Source organism: Lolium rigidum, chromosome 2, assembly GCF_022539505.1.
Source record: "Lolium rigidum isolate FL_2022 chromosome 2, APGP_CSIRO_Lrig_0.1, whole genome shotgun sequence".
In the NCBI taxonomy this organism is placed as follows: Eukaryota; Viridiplantae; Streptophyta; class Magnoliopsida; order Poales; family Poaceae; genus Lolium; species Lolium rigidum.
Genome location: NC_061509.1, coordinates 248,419,108 through 248,433,397, shown reverse-complemented (window position 1 = coordinate 248,433,397; position 14,290 = coordinate 248,419,108).

The window sequence follows — 14,290 nt, the reverse complement described above, 5'->3', positions numbered from 1 at the left end:
GCGTTGCCATCCATGAAGCTCAACACCTTGTGGCCGGCAGCGGCGTTTATCAACGTTTCCGCCACGGGCATCGGATATTCGTCCTTTGGGGTAGCTCGTTAAGATCTCGGAAATCGATGGCCACGCGCCATCGGCCGTCCTTCTTCTCCACCGGAACTATACTGGAGATCCACTCAGCATACCTGCACGGCCTGATGAATCCGGCGGCCAACATTTTCTCAATTTCCTTCTTGACTTCTTCCAGAATCTCGGCCTTCATTTGACGTGCTCGTTGTTGGAACGGCCGAAATCCTTTCTTCAGGGGGAGGCGATGCTCAATGATGCTCCTGTCCAAACCAGGCATCTCTGTGTAATCCCATGCAAAGCAATCCGGGTATTCCTTCAACGGGGCTATCATCCGTCCCCCGAGCTGCGGATCTAACTTCTTGCTGATAAAAGTAGGTCGAGGCCTATCCCCGGGACCGATGTCAACTTCTTCTAGCTCATCAGCTGATGTGAACCCGTACCCTAGCTTCCCGTCACCTGTGAGGTCGACGCCGCATACTGGGAGGGCGGGCGATACGGATACAGCGGGCCGATTACTAGCGTCGGCTCCTACCTTGATCATCACCAGGATGTTTTGGCGGTGTCGGGGCCGATCACATGGAGCAGCCTCTTCCTTGTCTTTGCCACGAGAGCAGTTGCCCTCGCCTTTATCTTCATCAAGGGGGCGCCCCAGTTCTATCATGTTGATGTTGAACGGATGTCCTGGTTGGCACCTCCCGGGGTGAGTACCGTTAATCCTGTCAACGGCACGCGCCGGTGAATTATGCGCTCCTGGTGTCGCCGATGTGCGCGACAACGGCAGGCGGGGCTGGAGTGGCACTTTTCCTTGGTAGGTTCTGAGAGCTGACTCTAACAAAGAGTGCTGACTCTTCATGACCTCCCTGATCATCCGAACGGCGACATGCTCCAAAGTATTCACCGAGGCTCTCGGAATGGAGGCGCAACGAGTGAGCCACCATGCCACCAATCTCGTGGCGTACGGCCCCGGTACGTTCTTCTGACGGGACAGATAGGTCCACTTCATCGAGTGCGCCTTCCGGTGAGAACTCCTTCCGCCTGACGCCATGCGGACGGGTTCTGCGATATGAGCCGATGAGGTCGGCTTCGAGGGTAGCCTTGATCTCGTTGTATTGCTTCTTGAGGTCGTCAGGCAGATCCTCGTAGGTGACTGGCGTGCCGTCCGCCATCTCGGATGTAGATGGCGATGTGGTTGATGTAGACGATGGTCCCACCGGGCGTGCCGAGAATGTGTTGATCGCCAAAATCCACCGGCGGGCAGCGGCCTTGTCAACACCGTAGAGCCGGGAAGAGCCTAGAGCTGCGGCTGGCCGAGACCCCTCCGAGCGACGGCCCGCAATGCTCTTCCGGTCACACGCAGCGATGCGAAGTGCAAGGGCGTGCCACCCGACCTATACCCGGTCGGGAAGGTGATGGGGATGCCTCGCTTAGTTTCTGCGGAGGCATACATGTAAACATTAAATACGAGCCTCGATCGGCTCTCGGGTTATCCCGTGAATCGGCTCAAAGAGCCGATCCACCCATGATTCGTACGGGGTGCACGAATACTTGGTGGTCCCGCTTGATCAAGATGAAGCTAATGAGATCTACGACGATTTAGGGTTTTCACCGCATAATCGGATCATCCTACTCCAGGTTGGGCCTCGCGGCCACGCACGGTGCTCGTAAGCCGATCCTAAACAAGGCCTAAAAACCAACATGAAGTTGATCCTCGGAACATCCCGTTTAGGACTTGCGAACGCCACCCTACGTGCCACCGGATCCTCCCCCCTTTGTAAGGCCTAACTATTGCGGATATTAAACTAATCCTTGTAGAACAAGGAGCAATCGTAACGGATCAGATCTACTAAATAATGATCAAGCGGGGTGCCGCCCCACACCCGAGATAGGCGTGAGGGCGGCTAGATATGCAAGGGTTGCACTACGTAAGCATGCTTAAACGAAGAACAATGCTAACCCTAACACATCTAATGATAACTACGTTGCTCGCCATCAAAAGCGCTTCGATACGAGCAACGCATGAACAACGTGGGGCTTGTGCTGCCTAGATCGCAAGATGCGATCTAGGCAGCATGTCGCTACCCGATAGAAACCCTCGAGACGAAGGAGTTGGCGATGCGCCGAGATTGGTTTGTTTTGGGGTTGAACGTGAGTTGTTGTTTATTCCATAAACCCTAGATACATATTTATAGTCCAGCGGACTCTCTAATGCGGGCGTGCACCAAACCGTGCACGAATAAGATTCTATCTCTAAACTAAGATACGATCTAATATGTTACAGATACACGGGCAATTAAGCCCAACTTGGTATAAAAGGCCGATCCACATACTTCTTATATATATATTCCTTCACATCCATCTTCGATCGTGGCCCACCTCTGACTTGGTCAAATTCTGGTGATAACACTCTCCCACACAAGGATTGCTAGGATCCGATCTTATTCAAACATAAACAAAAATAAAACATACAGACGCTCCAAGTAAAGCACATAAGATGTGACCGAATAAAAATATAGTTTCAGGGGAGGAAACCTGATAAGTTGATGAAGAAGGGGATGCCTTGGGCATCCCCAAGCTTAGACGCTTGAGTCTTCTTGAAATATGCAGGGATGAACCACGGGGGCATCCCCAAGCTTAGACTTTTCACTCTTCTCGATCATATATCATCCTCCTCTCTTGACCCTTGAAAACTTCCTTCACACCAAACTTCTCATAAACTTCATTAGAGGGGTTAGTACTCAAAAAATTTGAATCCACCTTGGTCCTGTAGTGGCACATTGCAAGAACTCAATAAAACATTAGCTACAGCTCTCCACGTCTAGAAAACCTCGCTTAAAGTCCACAAGAGACAATGCAAAAAACAGAGACAGAATCTGCCAAAACAGAACAGCCAGTAAAGACGAATTTTAATAAAATACTTCCGTTGCTCAAATCAGAAAACTCAAAACTAACGAAAGTTGCGTACATATCTGAGGAACACGCACGTAAATTGGCATATTTTTCTGAGTTACCTACAGAGAGAACAGCCCAGATTCGTGACAGATAGAAATCTGTTTCTGCGCAGAAATCCAAATCTAGTATCAACCTTCGATTAGAGGCTTCACTTGGCACAACAAAACACAAAACTAAGATAAGGAGAGGTTGCTACAGTAGTAAAAAACTTCCAAGACACAAATATAAAACAAAGTGCTGTAGCAAAATAACACATGGGTTATCTCCCAAGAAGTTCTTTCTTTACAACCATTAAGATGGGCTCAGCAGTTTTAATGATGCACTCGCAAGAAATAGTATTCGAAGCAAAAGAGAGCATCAAGAGGAAAATCCAAAACACATTTAAGTCTAACATGCTTCCTATGCAAAGGAATCTTGTAAATAAACAAGTTCATGAAAAGCAAAGTAACAAGCATAAGAAGATAAAACAAGAATAACTTCAAAAATTTAAGCATATAGAGAGGTGTTTTAGCACCATGAAAATTTCTACTACCATATTTTCCTCTCTCATAATAATTTTCAGTAGCTTCATGAACAAACTCAACAACATAACTATCACATGCAGCATACCTTTCATGATTTCCAAACACATAATTTTTATCAAGTTCAAGAATAGTGGAATTAAAACTTTCAAACTTACTTTTATTAATAATATAACAAGGTAGTTGATCAATCTCAAGAGATATGGGACTCATAGAATAAGTCAAGAACTCTCCAATCCCATTTTCATTAGTAGTACAATTAATATTATCAAGTAACATAGGACCATCATCTAGAGCCTTATCATAAACATTTGCCAAGCAAAACTCTTTAGTACCATGCATTTCGACATCAGGCACAAACAAAGCATTATCATAAGATTTATCAAAGTAGCATGGATTATCATAAATACAGTAGCATAATTATTTTCACAAGTTTTACTCATAGGCAATACTTCAAGAGAATCCACAGGAACATAACATTCAACCTCTTCCGGTAAGCATGGAGGACAATCAAATAGTGTAAGAGATAAAGAGTTACTCTCATTAGAAGGTTGGCATGGGTAGCTAATCCATTCTTCCTCCTTTTGTTCATCACTCTCCTCTTCTTTTTCATCCAATGAGCTTTCAGGTTCATCAATTTCCTCCTCTTTTTCATCCAATGAGCTTTCGGGTTCATCAATTTCTTCTTCCATCGGTTCCTCGCAAATTGTGAGTGCATTCTTGTGCATTAATGTGTCTCTCTTTATAATCAAGGATATAAGGATTCCTACTGTAGCATTCTATGCAAGAATTAAGGATAGTAGAGACATAATCTTTAAGGCCCTTACAAACAACACAAGTTTCATAATTCTCAACCATGAAGGATTCTATCTCGGAGGCTCCCATAAATAAGACAAATTGTTCTACCTCTTCGAACCCATAATGAATATAGCAATTCCGATTATAGTTCTTAATTAAAAATTCCTCACTAAAGCCACATTGAAATTTAAGATGTTTAGTATCTCGTTGAGAGCAACGAGTTTATATTATGGCGTTCAAGCAAGATTTTAGCAATTGTATTCAATTTTTCTATCATAGCACTCATTATTTTACCAGTTCTTGATTCTCTATAATTATTATAACATTCTATAAGCTCCAAGTAGGTTGTAGGTTCTCCCATAACAGCAGTTTTTAATTTTTAGATTTTTCAAATTTTTATGGATTTTTGGGTATATGAGAAAAATAAAACAAGACAAAAAGTAACTAGGCAAAAGTAAACTAAGCAAAATAATACTAGACAGAAATAAACTAAGCACAAATAAACTAGACAAAAGTAAACTAAGCAAAACAAAATAAAATAAAATAGAGAGAGAGGTGGAGTGTACTCCCCAGGTGAACTTATGAGTAGAGCTATGCCTCCCGGCAACGGCGCCGTGAAAATAGTCTTGATGACCCACAAGTATAGGGGATCGCAACGAGTCTTCGAGGGAAGTAAAACCCAAATTTATTGATTCGACACAAGGGGAGGTAAAGAATACTTATAAGCCTTAACAACCGAGTTGTCAATTCAGCTGCACCTGGAAAAGCACTAGTAACAGGGGTGATGTGAAAGTAGCGATGATATGAGAGCAAGTAGTAACAAGTAACACGAGCAGCAGTAATAATAGTATGAAAGCAATGGCACCAGAAAAGAGTTGACATGTAGAACAAGTATATGATGATGAAAGATGGACCGGGGTTCCCAGCTATCTACACTAGTGGTAACTCTCCAATAACAAGTGTTGGGTGAACAAATTACAGTCGGGCAATTGATAGGATTGAAATAGCATTAAGACAGAATATCAAGATCATTAATCATGTAGGCATGTTTTCCAATAATAGTCGTACGTGCTCGCAATGAGAAACTTGCACAACATCTTTTGTCCTACCAGTACGGTGGCAGCCGGGCCTCTAGGGAATCTACTCGGATATTAAGGTACTCCTTTTAATAGAGCACCGGAGCAAAGCATTAACACTCCGTGAAAACATGTGATCCTCACATCACTACCATCCCCTCCGGTTGTCCCGATTTACGTCACTTCGGGGCTATTGGTCCCGACAGTGACATGTGCATACAACTTGTAGATACAATCTAAGCAATAAGTATAGAGCTCAAATCTAAGATCATGCCACTCGGGCCCTAGTGACAAGCATTAAACACAACAAGATTGCAGCAACAATAACTTCATAAACTTTGTAGATAGACAATCATAACGTAACAATCCATCGGATCCCGACAAACACAACACCGATTACATCGAGATGAATCTCAACCATGTAAGGCAGCTCATGAGATCATTGTATTGAAGTACATAGGGGAGAGAATACCAACTAGCTACAGCTAGAACCCGTAGTCCATGGGGGAACTACTCACGGAGCATGATGGAGGCGATGGCGTTGATGGAGATGGCTTCGGGGCACTTCCCCGCCCCGGCAGGGTGCCGGGACGAGACTTCGTCCCCCGAATTGGAGTTTCGCGATGGTGGCGGCGCCCGGAGTCTTTCTCGGAGTTTCGTCAAGAGTTACGATGTTTTTAGGTCGGAAGGGATTTTATAGGCGAAGAGGCGGCGCAGGGGGCACTCGGGGCGCCACACCACAGGCCGGCGCGGGCCCGAGCCGGGCCGCGCCGCCCTATGGTGTGGTGGCCCTCCGGCCCCTCTCCGACTCTTCTTCGGTGTTCCGGACGCTTCCGGGAAAAATAGGAGGTTTGGTCTTCGTTTCGTCGAATTCCGAGAATATTGCCCGAACAGACCTTTCCGGAACCAAAAACAGCAGAAAACAGAACTGGCACTCGTGGCATCTTGTTAATAGGTTAGTTCCGGAAAACGCATGAAATCATCATAAAGTGCAAGCAAAACATGTAAGTATTGTCATAAAACAAGCATGGAACAACAGAAATTATGGATACGTTGGAGACGTATCAATGCACATCTTCACATGTCCATTATCACCAAATGGACGACAAGCTTCAAGCATATGATCATCTTGAGATGCTCAACTTGAACTTGCCCAACTCAACCTTGATGACGATCACCACTTGTCGTCATCCTCTCATGCTCTATCATACTATCTTGAGGTGTATAAAGAATTCTTCACTTGGAATCAAGCTCTCAAGATCTTGATCATTCATTGCTTATCACATAAGCTAGAGCATGACTAATATTGAGTTCCACATAAGGACTCTATCTTCATTTCTTCTTCTTGATCATATCACATATATATCTTCAAATCGATGATCTTGATGCCAATACACAAGGTATATCTTTATCTTCATGGCATCCATACTTGAATCCAACACATGGAATACAAGTAGTATCTATGGAATATTCCTTCATATAAACTCAATGAAAACATTAGTCCATAGGGGTTGTCATTAATTACCAAAACCACACATAGGGGCAATATACCCTTACAACCTCACCAGGGATAAATAAAATGCATGTGTTACTTTCATGTAGTGACAACAAATATGATCTCATTTGTTCGAGATAGCACATTTGATATTCAGCATCTTTTAACTATACCAAAGGCAATACACTATTTCTTCTTAAATCTTGTATATGGATTTTCTCTTACTAGAGGAGTATTAGTGAGATGTCTGGCATCATCCCAGTGAGAGAACGTGATGCCCATATGAATGCGAATGAAACACTACATAAATTTTGCATCAATATTTATCTTTTCTTGTGAAGCTTTATTCATGCCATCGTGTTTACGAGAGAGTGGTCAAGTGAACACATGAACCCAACCCATTTGTGAGAATAAGGAACATGTTTTACATTACTTTACAAGCACCTTTTGCATTTATTTATTCCGAAAATACAAAAAATATTTCTCTCTCTTGCATTCTTAGTATACTTTTTTGTTTGTGCCATTCCCATCACCATTGCACTATTTTACATCATTGCACTTGCATTTAGTTTTAATTTTAGTTATTTACATTTTCCATCTCGCTTACACACCGTGTGCTTGACAAACACTATATATGATAGAGAAGAAGTGAGTCTAGCTCACTTGGCTAAGGAAGTGGATGTACAACCTAGCCACCCAGGTTCAAGTCCCCACGGATGTAGATTTGGGTTCTTATTATTACAAAAAAAAACATTGTAGGGGCTTCCCGTACCATATTCCTTTAAAAAAAACACTATGAGAGAGTTGGGGGCACAAGGCAAACCATCTTGTTTTTTAGGTTGATATAAGAAGAAAAGGGAAGGGTTCTACTATTTTCCTGATAGTTCGATATTAAACCCTGAGTCATTCCTTATGCAGAAAACACGCTTACAAAAAAAACTTTACGCTTTGAGTTCCAACGAATTGCTAAACATGTAATTTTGCTCCAACCAACACCTCTCACCACAGCTTAGCATGTATTTGTATGCCAACGAGGTATGGTTCATGGTATTCTAGGCACGATACTTAACCTCCCCGATCCCATCTCTTGTTGTGTTCCTAGAGGATTAATTGGTGGCTTACACTGAGAAAGAGCTTCAATCCTAGAAAGGAGAGGATTCGGTGCCCCTGTGATGATCTTGATCAGTTGGTCGTGGTGGAAGCAGAGAAACACAAGGGCCATTGGAAATCATGTGAGTTGTGATCATTCTGATCTAGCTAAACAAGTTGTGCATGAGTTTACTGTTTGGACTATTGCATATGTTGGAGGGTGCCCCTCACTAGTATTGAGTAGTCAGTGTAGTAGGATGTTGGGTGCTTGTGATACTCGATGTATGCAATTTTGGGTATAAGACACAAGAATTTCTTACCGGTACCTCTGTAAGATCTTTTGTTTTCAATTTTAGGTTGCCCAAACTTTTCACAAAGTAAGCTTCTCTTGACAAACTATATATTATTATCAAACAAAACATCACATATAAGGGGCAGCTGGAAAGTTTGGCGTGACTATAGCCAACATGATTGTAAAACTGGCGTGTAATTTTGTTGTCATCAACCTCAATGTTAACAAGGTCAATGAGCAGGTTGAAAAATAAAAGCCAAGTAACAGCTAGCAATCATGGGTAACAAATAACCGCATAGCACATATTTCTTGTGCATAGATACTAACACGAGATAGATCATAACACGGCTGCATCACACAACCTTAACAAGGTCAAAATAATATGTGATCATGAGTGAGTATCAAATAATACAACCTAGCACATCTTTCTTCGCTCCCATTGCTAGAGACACTGACATCGCGAACCAGTAAGCTTCAAAAGACCTTGATGATGTCGATCGAGTCAAATCCGCATGCACAATCAAAAAACTAGATTCAAGTTCACTTTCACCACGAATCACTTCGGTGGAACCGTGGTAGGTGGCGCAAGCCATGGACCACTTGACATCTCGCTACGGACCGGCCAATCACGTATCATGTTTTGTCCAAATCCATTGTAGTATTGGGCTAACGAAGTGGCAAAAATAATACACATTGACCATGGAGCCAACAAAAAAACATGGTAGATGGAGTAACATCTACAATGGTTGTCAGAGCATCTCATGGAGAAGGTGACATTTCTTGTAGTGTGGGGGTTAGAGAGCAACATAGTATGCGCAACTAGGGGATGGTTTTGCATTTACGCGTGTGCACAACTCATAGATGGGTAAGCTATGGGACAGTTGCAAGCATTTGAAACTAAGATGACACAATTGCATTGTCATCTTGTATGAGGGCAACTAGAAGCTACAAGGGAGCTAGAGGTTGGGTGTAAACTTTGTTGCATTTTTTTCTTTGATGTTCTTTTTCATGTTTGGGTCCCTATTTCACATTTCGACAACCTTAGTTGCGTAAAAAATGTAAGTGCAACTCAAGCGGTAGAAATGTGCATGTGGGGCAATCCCTAGTCTACACACAATTTCTATTACATTTTTTACTTTGACCATCCTCTTTTCACTTTTGCGTGTTGATTGCACTTTCTTAAGACCAAAAATAGCATACATGCAACTCTAATGATAGGAATGCACAACTAGGATAATTTACGCACACCAAATTTAAGACAAAATATTTTATTCATTTATATTTGCTACTAGTTTTATTTTCCCTTTTGCTACCGCTAGTTCACGCAAATCTGCAGAAGTTATCTAGGTCAACCAAGAATTAATTTAGTTATAGGTTGAATCTAGGACCATTAAACTTGCATCATGATTTACACAAATGAGAAATGCACATATGTGTGCAATTGCACTTTTTTTTGCAGTTGCATAATAATTACACATGAAATTAGGCGACCGAGAATTAATGTAATTCTAGGTTGTCCGTCATTTTATGTTTGCAAACTAGGTGTTATGACCTGCACCAATCACTTCACTAACTTTGTCGTCTAAGTAAATTAAATTTGTTTTGTATTTTAGTACTCCCTCTGACCAAACTAATTGTCGTTGACCACTTCATCTTAGTATTTGACACAGTATATGAGCTGCATCTAATAACTTAGGTCATGGAATTTTTTTTATTTTTCAATTATGGGTTTGTCAATTATGGTCTTACTTGTTTTTTAGGGAAATTATGGTCTTATACAAGCATAAACTCAGGAGTCAGGACTAGAGACAAAGGCCCATTATGGTGCCAAGAACCTCCAGGCCGAAATGGACACATGCAGTAACTACCAACGAAAGGAGGGCCCAAGAATTTGCAACAGCGAGACCTTGTTCAGAGATGAAAAAGGAAAGCGAGAGAGCATCGGAGAATGCCGTACTACGAGCTCCCCGCAATCGTCACTAATAAACCTGGGGCGATTAACGCTGGTTTAACGGTTTCAGCTTTACAGCTTCATCATCAAAATCTTTGGAAGTTCCTAGCTAGATCCCTGCATCAGCGGCCTACGCGAGCAGATCACGTATGATAGCACTTTGGACGACCCAAATCTTGGCCAGGTTCGCGTACCTACGTAGATCGAGCAAGCCGCTGCTGCTCCTTTCGACTAACTCAAACGTCGATGATGAGAAAGCTTCCTTTTGCCGTCACGGATCGTGCTTTGCACAAATTCCGATCGATCTCTTTACCAGCTTTAGCTCGAGAAGCAGTTGGGAAATTACCCTGAACCCGATGCCGCCTAACTAAGCGCTCTTGAACATTGTAGCTTATTTTAGTTTGTTCAGTGGGTCACATCATGCTTCTCGTCAAAAGAGAGCCCTGCGGCACGCGCATCGAATATAAACCTCACATGCTGACATCATTATGTATACATTATTGAACTCGTAGTCGATCTAATCATGATCAGTCGCTTTGAATCAGGCACCGCAAGTGCGCGGCTAGCTAATGGCAGTCTTCTTTTCAACCTACTCCGATCCATTGGAGGAGGAGAGCGCATAGCATTTCTCCTAGCTCGAGACTTTAGGGCAGGAGGAGGGGAATGTCTCGGCTTTGCTGCTTTCCGTCTTCCGCACCGCAACTTGGGCCTCATTCTCATTCCTGCAGGAGATGGAGGATACGTACTCCTTCCCTAAGTTTATTATTGCTGGGGTTTCCATTTAGGCGGAACAATATCCGAGCGTGACGCCCCCAAATGATCTGCTTTGGATTAGGATCTAGGACTGCGTGTCGTTTCCATGGCTAACAAGCATCCGCGTCCGCATCGCATCGCCGTGCGACGACCACGACGACGAGGGCGATGGTCAGATCATACCAGCCTATCAACGGAGCAGAAAAGGTGGGGGGCAACGCCGACGTGCGAATGATTAGCGCCAAGTTGGTGGCGATGATGTTACGCCGCACATGGCAACGATACGGTGGCTCTTCTTTTCACCGACGCAACTTGCCGGCTGCGACGCGAGCTACGATCATCCGCTGCCAGTTACGCCGAATCGGGGCCTGCGTCGACCGGACGGCTGGGAATCCGGCGGCCACGCGCGCCGGATGCCGCAGGAGCTAAATTGTTCCATCGGACTGTGATTGATCGTTGCTCTCGGCCCGTTCAGGAAATATCGGCCGAGAGGAGGAAGTGGTGGTCCTTTCAGGAATGTCGGGTCGGAGCGTCTGGTTTTCCTGCTGGTCTAGGAAGCAAGGACAAAGAGTTGCCACGAACTCGACTCCTGCGCCTTGCCTGCACCTCAAACTACTTTGTGAGGAGGAAATTATTCGCAAAAAAAAGGAGGAAATTGCAATTTCTGAAACTATTCATTTTACGTGTATTTTTGCAAATACACCAACTATACGTGTAGTTAATGGGATTTACTAGTTCTCGATTAAGTTCGTGCTCAGTCAATTTCTATACCATTTAATTTGCATCATGATTCATGCATATGAGTTACAAATTAGGTTGCAACTGAATTTTTTTTCCAACTGCAAGCGGGGTTGTAACTTAGATTTTTTCAGCTGCAAGTGGGGATGCAACAAACAAAATTGCTCTGAACCGTTTGATTTGGTTCGTAATTTGTGCTAGTCATGAGTTGCAACTAAGATTTGATGACATCACCTGACTGAGAACGAAGTTAGTTCTCAAACGAAAAAATGAAAAATAAAAAAATGAAAAAACATAAACTAGAAAATACAGGAAAGTTTGAAACAATTTAGATCATCCATTTAAAATAATTAGAGTACTATTTTTTTGTAACATTCGGCCAAAATTTTGTGAAACGATATCTTGTGGGGCTTGGCCGTTAGTGTTAAACGGCTTAATTCTAAATTTAAATTTGCGAAACGGATTACATAAATATTTCATGGTTCGTGTAAAAAAAATACGTAAAGTAAGTAGTTTGTGCAACAAACACAACAAAAGTGAGTGGTTTCTGCAATTTTCGCACTTTGTGAATGGAGACAAATATCATCTAGAGACTATTGCTTGCAAAATTAGTCATGTATCAATAAGGTTAGCACGATGTTACAATCCTAGATTTAAGTTTGCGAAACGGATTACATAAATATTTCGTGGTTTGTGTAAAAAAATACAAAGTAAGTAGTTTGTGCAACAAACACAGGTTTCTGCAATTTTCGCACTTTGTGAATGGAGACAAATATCATCTAGAGACTATTGCTTGCAAAATTAGTCATGTATCAGTAAGGTTAGCACGATGTTACAATCATGTGTTTTTTCTTCTTATTTTTATAGAAAAGGAGGATAACCCCTTGTTGTATTATTAACTATGAAATGTTAAGCAAAGCCAAGCACTGATATAAAAAAATCAGCTTATAGAAAGAAATAGAAAAAACCCAAAGACATACACATTCTCTCGGACATCCACAACAACCCATCGACGAACAAATGGGCGACAAAATAATTAAAATGGTCAATGAATAGTTCACAACTTCAAGACATAGCCTTCAAGCCCCACGGCACCGATGTTGACCGGTCTAACCAAAGGTTGAACTTTTGATCATTCTTGAATTAGAAGATTTGAGGTAGGACCTTCAATAAAGGCATGTCAACAATGCCTGATCTGGCTAGAGGCGAGATCATAGGTTTTCAGCGAGAAAATATGCATGTTTGTTACCCAAGTCGTCACTCCAACAACCTTTATACCCATTGGAGCAATCTCCCTAGTCGGACTTATCCTAGCATTGAAAAACCCCACCCACACACACACACAAAAATAGATGAAGGGATATGTCGGGTCCATGCCCAGATGCACACGTCGAGTGTCTTGCTATGTCCCATCGTGCCGGTAAGGAGCACCATCGGTGGATCAATGCGCGCCTAGGCCGCTTCTCCAACAACTGTTGCCGTTGGGTCACTAGAGAGAACCAACCCCCCATCGCCCCCTAGATTGAGCGAGCTCGCTCGCCAGCGTCCTCTAACGTGCAAAAGAGGATAAGAAGGATGGACGGCTATGGCTCCACCCGTGCCGTCTCCCTTATGACGAAGTGAGCGCCCGTCCCTCCGAATCTTTCGAACTAAAGTGACTTATGCACTCACCAAGAGTCACAAAATTGAAACTCAATGAGTTACCGCCAACATCACCATGGACCATGGTAAAGCTATTGCCTAAAGCTCAGCTTGCACTGAAAGGCACTCAGTGTTTGCATTGAAAAGTCGGAGGATCTAACCAAACCGGCCTATATACTAGAACATGGCGAGAGTAGCTTAGGGCAGCTTTTACACCGATTTCTAGTTCCTGAAATGGTACAAGGAGAGACGTGGTTGCACGTTTGTGCGTGCCATAGCATTGACCTCGATCTCCCTCCAGATCTGCAGGAAACCGATAAGCTCGTAAGTCGACTGGATCGGGATTCAGGAGAGCAAAGCAAGCAAGCGGCACTCCACTCGAAACACTCATCTCACTAGACGTGTGTCTGCTTGCACAACTTGCAACACATGTACCGACGCCGCACGTACGCTATCCAAGCTCCAGCAGCTGCTTACACTTGCCCTGGCGCGGCAGCAAGAGACAAGAGAAAGCCTATGTAGCTCAAGCTCTTAGGCCTGACGCCTGAGCTCAAGCGCGTACTCCTAGTCGTTTCTGGAAGTATTCTTGAGTGATCGGTTCAACTGTCACGGCATGGTAGCTCAAGTCTCCATCAGGACAAAAATAGAAAGTGTACGCAGTAGTAGAAGGTATAGTGCTCTTGAACATCACCGGCATGAGCAAATAGTCTTAATCAGCGTGTTTGCTGCCATGCCCTGTTACTCCCATGGGATGTCAGGATTCTCACTTCGTTGGATTATCAAACAGATTTGTATGCCACAGGCTCAAAGTTACTACTCCGTACTACCTTCAGGTAATGATTGATAGATGGTGATGGTTGCCTACAACTTTTCTTTGTGGGAGCACATAACCTGAAGGCAGTAGAACCCAGATTTTCAGCA